This window comes from Vanessa tameamea, chromosome 15, assembly GCF_037043105.1.
Source record: "Vanessa tameamea isolate UH-Manoa-2023 chromosome 15, ilVanTame1 primary haplotype, whole genome shotgun sequence".
Lineage (NCBI taxonomy): Eukaryota > Metazoa > Arthropoda > Insecta > Lepidoptera > Nymphalidae > Vanessa > Vanessa tameamea.
Window position 1 is genome coordinate 547243 of NC_087323.1, and position 8200 is coordinate 555442.

Genomic DNA, 8200 nt, shown 5'->3' on the forward strand with positions numbered 1-8200 from the left:
GAACGGACGCAAACAGAATATAAATACCTTTAAATAATACAAAGTTCTGATCAAAATATTATTCAGGATTTTCAACTGGGCAAATAAAAAAATAATAAAAAAAACAATCTAATAAAATGATCCTGTTCATATCTACATTTTATATGTCTATATGTCTTTACAGATATGTCTGGCTATATGTAGTGACTGACTTATACACGTTATAACATTCGTAAGTATTCACAGTAACTGGAATTAAAGTAAGTTTTTAACCTTAAGCAGGCAGTAAGTAGGAAACTAGGTAACTCTCGGTTATCTCGAAACAGTATCTATAATGTCTAGTATCGATATAAAGTTAGATCAATGTTTAAAACTTTTTAAAGCCAGCTAAAAATAATCACGTAACTTTAAATACTGGAATATGGAATTTATAGAAGGGAAGGTCAGTAAAACGGTTTTATTAAATATTTCAAAATAAAAAAAAATATTTCCTTGTAACATTAGATACTTGATGGTAGGCCGACCGATATTCTAACGTCAAACAGCAATAATAAAGTATAATTGTGTTTCTGTTTGAAGGGAGAATGAGCCAGTGTAACTACAGACGCGAGGGACATGGCATATTAGTTTCTAAGGTTGGTCCGCATTGGCTTTGTAAGGAGTGGTTAATATTTCTTGCAGCGCCAATGTCTATGAGCGGGGTTAACCACTTATCATCAGGTAGCCAGGCAGCCAGCCAGGTAGTATTTGCTGTCCGCCTTCCTAAGAAGACCTGTATGATAAAAAAATATGCGGAATGTCGATGGTTATATTTTTGACAGAAGATAGTTTTGAATGAATTAAAAGGTTGTTCTAAAAATGTTATCTACTCGTGTAAAGTGCAGTATCCAAACGAAATCGCAGCCAATCTTGTAAACACTTTTCATTCAATTCGTTAAGATGAATGTTAGTCATTAATTTAGCGATAATGTTGATAAACAGTTATAAACGTCATTAAAATATAATTATTGAATAAGTGCTAGAGTTCCGTAAGGAATTGTTGTTTAAAATTAATATTTATTGTTTTCAGGATTAAAACATTAACATTGATGGAATGAGTGATTTATATATTAAGAACCCAGTCTCAATATAATGTTTAAATAAATATTATACTGTGACCTGTGTGCTTTGATTCTTTTTTTTTAACTGATATTAAGGTTGGCAACATTCTACTATTGTCATTGTGTATACTACAGCGAACGTTAGAAATATATATTTATTTTATTTTAAAATCATTAATTTATTTTATTTAAAAGAAATAAATCGTTTTCTTGTAAAAAACAATACCTTTAGCATCAATAAAGCATCTTGTTTAGCATGAAATAACTTAGTACAGTAAGTATTAAGAACTCGAAACTTATAAAAATATCACGTCTTTTCACCACAGATACTAAAAAGAGGAAAAAAAACGACATGTCTTATCTCAGCGTTCGAACTTGACCGGTTTATTGACCGATCATTTTACTTAAAAGCCAAATAACAAGATTGTAAAATTAATTATTCCGGTTTTAAGTAAATTAGGATAACTTATAAAGATTTATTTAAATTTATGTATTGAAGTGGCTAGCTATGCAAATATTGATAGCTATGTGTATAGATGTGCTCGATGTACCGTTAATTATTACAAACTTGATAAACGGCTTTAGCGCCTGCGCCATACAAGATAACTTGCATTGCCGATAAGGTTTTTTTTTATTATAAATAAGTTTTAATCAATATACTGATTTAACAGGTTCCTTTTGTAAATATCCGAAACGATGGTTAAATAATAAACATGAATCATAGTTGTAATTTATGTTGTATATTTAATTAAGCCTTTTGTTATTTAAGTAAATATTGTAGTCAATTTGGATATTTCTCCCCTATAAACCAACATTTCATGAAATTCTGAAATGTAATTTTTCGAGATTCGATTTTTTTTTTAAATAAAATAGATGTATGGTCAAGTGAGAGGTCATACATCGCCAATTCGCTGCCATCCTTGGAAACTAATATGTCCCTTTTGCTTGTGGTTACTGCTCAATCCTCCTTCAAACCGTAACACAATAATGCTTAATTTTGCTGTTTCGCGGTATAATATCTGACGAGTGGGTGATACCTACTCCGTCCGTTCATCCGTTGGTTTTTTTTTTAAATCTTAGTAGGTTCCGATATAATGTTAATTACCTAGAATCTTTTATATGTATCCTTGACACTTCCAGTGAATTAAAGGCCGGCTCTTACTTAGCTCAAAGATAGCTTAGCAGTTTAGAGGACGTAGCGCCAGCGACCTGGATAAAGTGCAACAGTCCTCAAAAAGGCTCGTTTTTGTATAATTTATGTTTCTTTAGTTTCCCCTACGGCTAAAAGTTATAAAGATTAAATTTATAAATTCGTTTATGTCTAATATAAATGTTATAATATAAAATAAATAAATCGCATTGCATGTATACATATAGTGTTCTCACAATTTTATTATATATTTGTGTATGGGTCTAAAGAAAGTTTGACCCAGAACAGTAAATGTATGCATATGTGTTACAGTGAAGGACTTGTGCCGGACCCAGCGCCGATCCAATACTAGTTCAGAATACTATCACACCCAGACTAACATAGTCAGTTTGTTTGTATAGTTCAACCAACACAAAATATTTGGAGTACACCTTGATCCTGGCGATTTCTTATTTCTATACGATTGTCTTTATAATTTATAACTGATATAATAATAGTTTTAAATAAAGTTACTACTCGTAAATTTCCAGCTGCTCGAGTTGTAGCTTTTGGACAAACCTTCTCTTTAGTGTATTTATAGTTTTGGAACATATTCTACCACGCGGCTCCGATTCAGTTCGATGGTAGAATTTCATCCGACTGACACAGGTTTTCTCAGGGCACTTGTTGATCATGACTGCTTGTGCGTATTTGTGTGACATTTGTTTAACAATTACATTCTCAGTAGTTTACAAACCTATAGCTTTATACGTTCACTATTGTTCACTACATGTATCAATAATATATAATAATAATAATAAATATTTGTCATTATTCAATACGTTAGCCTCTCTAGGACCCTCTCTCACATACAGTATAGCTAACATCTACGTCAGCATACGACACTGGTGTCAGGAGGCCTGGTTTATTTTTCAACCAAAAACTCCGAAATTGTGATGCAATAGATAATAGCATTCTTGCCGCAATTACACGCGGTCATGGTTTGTACAGTAAGTATTTTTAATTTGGATTCCAATATACTTATATTGTAAATTAATAATTCTTATGTAAATTAATATTTTAATCGTGTAATATATAATGTTCGTATTGCAATTCTTTGTGAATATATCGTGGATACAATGCCTTCAGAACGGTTTTAGGATTATAGTTTGGGAGGGGTCTGTTGTTAGGCAAAGAAGACACTAAAATATAATTTTTTTGCTTTAGGTAGTGGTGTTATGCTTTATAAAATGTATGTAATCAGTTAGGTGGAAAATTGGTAACCTGGTGGTAAGTGGTCACCATTGCCGATAGACAATGGTGTTGCTAAAAATATTAACCATTCGTAAGATCACACCAAGGCGTCATCAACCGTGGGATCTAAGATAATATGTTCCTTGTGTCGGCCCAATAATTAGAAAGCACTCAGGTGCTTTTGGGGGATGCTTAAGTCTTTAATCTTCCTGAATTCGTCACTGATACCTTTATATTGTTACATTTTCATTTACAAAAATTTGAGATCACATAAGCATATATTGTGACAGGTTGGGAATGAGATTGCTAATCCACGCAAACCTGTAAAAATTTGCTAAATGTCAGATTTTTGCGATTCGTATGATTCAAATCACATCTAAACACAAATATAGCATTTGTATCTAATAAAATTCTGGAGCCTATGATTACAATAAAATATATTGTGTATTTTGAATTTTCCCGAACTTTATTAAATGGAAATAATCACTTCAAAATATACATTTTTTACACAAACGACACATTACAAAGCTGATACAATGCTTGTTTAGTAGATACATATAAACTCAGTAGTGATTGCCCGTATTTGAACTCGCAATCTTTGGTTAAGGCAAAGCGACTGAGCCATATCGGCTTGAACAATATAAATATGTAAATGTTTTTCGAGTTGCAAAACCTCTAAGAAAACTTTGCATACTAAAAAATAAAGAAATAAATGTTTAAAACAGGTTAAAATCTTCATAAAATGCATAAACTTATACCTGCGATTGTTAATTAAAAAAAAAAAAAAGAAACGTCACTGAACTTCTTTTGTACATAAGTATGTCGTTTATAGATTTCACCTTGATGTACAGCAGCAATTGATGCTGTTACCAGTCTTAGCGCACCTTTTATGTCATTACCGGTACAGTATGACATGTAAAAACGAGCTAATAAACACCGGATGTACTCTTAAGATACCTGCACACTTTATATTTCAACCAATCAAAACCGATAAATACATTAAAGATACTTAATAGATAACGATAAGAGTCATAACATATACCTAAAGTTAGTCTTTTTATAGAAAAATAAATGTAATGCTTCAATATTCCATAACTTTACGTTTTTTATCAGTAAAAAAAAAACAAAAAGCACAACTTTCATTTATTTTTTAATGCTCGTTATTAAAAGAACATTTTATATTCTTGACTTTGAAAGCTGCATTAGTGGAGGCAGGCGGCGGTCTTATCGCTAAAGCCATGATCCCTTCCAGGTAACTTTTGGACAACAAAACAATCGTAAAATACAATATTACTACAAAGGAGCAAATTAAATAAAGTATAATATGTATACAAATGTAAAAATGCGAAAATAACTCAGTGTATTTGCCTGTCTGTCTGATGACAAACCACTGAACCGAATTTGATGAAATTGAAGCATGATTGAACACAAAGGACGGACATAGGCTTTTTTATACCTAAGATTTGACGACCAACCCCTAAAAAGAGATCGAAGCCGCAGCCGACTACTAGTATTATATAAAATCATAAATAAATATGTAAACATATATAACGTAACGTTAATATTATATTAATTACACCATTATCGACATATACTTAACCTATTCAAGAATGTAAATACAATTCCTTAACGAGTATTTTAAAATTAGTGACATGGAATAGGAAGAACAAGACTCATTTGATCGGAGAGGGTGTCTCGCTAAATTATTGTGTGATTTATTTATAATGACAATTATTTATGCTGCCAGTTACCGTGCCAGTTAATGGCTTACTTGCTCTCCAAACCAAAACACAGCGTCACAAATCATCACTTGGCTGTATAATAACTAATGAATTACTCACACCTACCCAAAACAACTTCCATGAATCCTTCTCTTTCCTACTAGTTTTATATATGAATTTACACATTACAGAACAAAGTCCGCCGCATCTGTATGTCAGTATCTATACTCACCCAATTTTAATAAATTTATCTCTATGCTTGTCACAATTTTTACCTTCGACTGCGACAAATTATAAGTTACCACAAAAAAAAACATTAATAATTTTTGGCTATCTACAATATAATTCGACTACTCGTATCTATAGATTCAAACTACGTTTTTACAAGTATTCTTATTTAAAAATAAACATTAAAATTACCTATATTCCCATATTTCCGTATACTTTACTGTACTGTACATATATATCTATTCGGTAAAGTAAGTTTGCGTCTATTTTTATATTGTTTTATTTAAGAACATAAATCATTAATATTACACAACATTATCTAAATATAAAAGAAACAAATTTACTAATTTGTTTTTATTATTATTATTATTAGTACACGAGATGTTTTTTAAATGATTATTCGTTGGCCTAATATATAGGTATCAAAATTATTATTTTTCCACTGAGTTTCCCAAATTGATTGATCACTATTTTGGGTTAATTAGTGATTTATTTTATTAGGCCACATTATGATAATTGATCACCACGCCCCTTATTTAGGCATATGCACCGTAAGAATTTTTTATTGGCAATGGACCACCAAGACTTTGAATTATAATTAAGTCCTTTCTGCCAGTGTAACTAACACTAGTTTACTAACTCTTCAAAGCGGGCCACAACAATATCTACTGAATATTATTGCTTAGCATTACAATATATTATGAGTGGTTGGTACCTACCCAGACGGGCCTGCACAAAGCCCTAACACCAAGTATCTATACATATAAAATATTGGAGTGTCTGTTTGGAATATTAAAATAACGGCTTTAAATTAAATGCATATGCAAATACAAAAACACGATACATATACCAAAATAACATTTTTTGCAATTTTTGTCAGTCTGTCTGTTTGTTCCGGTTAATCTCTGGAACGGCTGGATCGATTTTGACGGGACTTTCATTGGCAGATATCTGATTACTATTTTTACTACTACTTTATTTCTACTTTTATTACTACTTTTATTTTAGAACTATCTGTTACCAAATATGCATAAATTCAGAGAAGTTTATCATCTACGTAGTGTGAAGGGCCTATAATAGTGACATAGTGTGTTTTATCGGACGTTGAACCGCAACAAGCTGCTCGACATCTCGATTTTACCGTTGTCAGTCATTTTGTTTCGGGTTTCTTTTTATTTTGACTCAGTTTCTTTATCGAACTAGTAACACGTCCTGTATAGTATATCCTGTATATATTCTGTAATAGACACTCAAAACTGATCACAGAAAACGGGCTCAAGTGTCATAGTTTGATATGCGACATTGACTTAAATGATTATAAAACTTGTAAGAAACACGTATCAAAATGGCGCATCACCGTAGGTCGGTTGTCAACATTTCACGTGTAAGATACGAAGTGATTTTTTATAGTTACCCAAATTTGTGTTCTGTACTAAAATGGTAAAACATTTATTTTTATTCCAAGTTATATTTAACTTACCGTGCAGGACTAAATTGTTCGTTATGTTATTACAAAGCATAAAGAAAGAAAAGCGATCAGAATCAATTAGAATAAATGTGTTTGATCATTCAAAATGGTTTCGTGTTCATAATTTAACATGGTACAAAATTAAATCCAAAGGAATTTAACATCCTGTTTTAACGCATCTACTGATTTTTGATATTTGCCTGCATAAATCTAAGTCATTCATGACGTATCATTGATTTGACGTCACAAGTTTGTAAATAAAACACTTGAAACAGAAATGCATTGCAATATTCAACGTGACGTAAAAATGACGTTAAATATTTTTGCTATAATTTCCTAATATTTTGAAATCAAATTTAGTTTAATACACTGATGCAGAAGTCATTTATATTTGATTAATTGCCAAAATAAAAGATGCCACTCGTCATTTACATATTCCTAAGATTTGCAAATGGTATAATACACTACAAACAGATTCTTGATTGATGAGTCTTTATTTATAATAAAACCGTATTCCACTTAACCACTTATATCCACTTTAATTTAAATATTATAGTTCCAATAATAGCGATCTTTAAAACGCTATTTATCACGAATCCAAAGATAATTCAAGACAATTAATAGCGCGCCAAATCAATGTAATTGTTGTTTTAAATTTTTCTTTACTCTTCTGGTGACCAATGAAACTACTCAAACCATTTAAATGCCAATCATAACTGCACAAAGTTTCAAATTATTTGGAAAACTATTGAACACGACAGAAATACGAAGAGAAGCAACTATTGGTTCATATGAATATTTATTTTTTATTTTATTTATATATTAAGGATCATAAATAGCTACACTTATACCTCGTAACAATAAAAATACATTCAAACTTATTATAAAGTCTGCGACTCTTCAAACCACAACTTGAAAATGTTTAAGGTACAATATCAATATTTTTAGAATACATCTTTTATAATAATACATAAAACAAATTATAAATCAAAATTGAAATATACTTTATTCAAGAAGGCTTTTACAAGCACTTTTGAATCGTCATTTTAAAAAACTATATTAAGTGAAGCTACCACCGGTTCGGAATGTAGATTTTGCCGAGATAAGCCGGCAAGAAGCACAGTAGTTACTCTTTTTCAATATTTAAAATACAAAGTTATCTTAGCTAAATACAATTATATGTACATATACTATATTCTACGAACAGTAATAATATATACAATATTTATTATATTTGTTATAAGAAAATATTATAACGATAATATAAAATTATTATCTACAATCTTAGTAAGTATTTATCGATCGAATATTGTCAATTAAT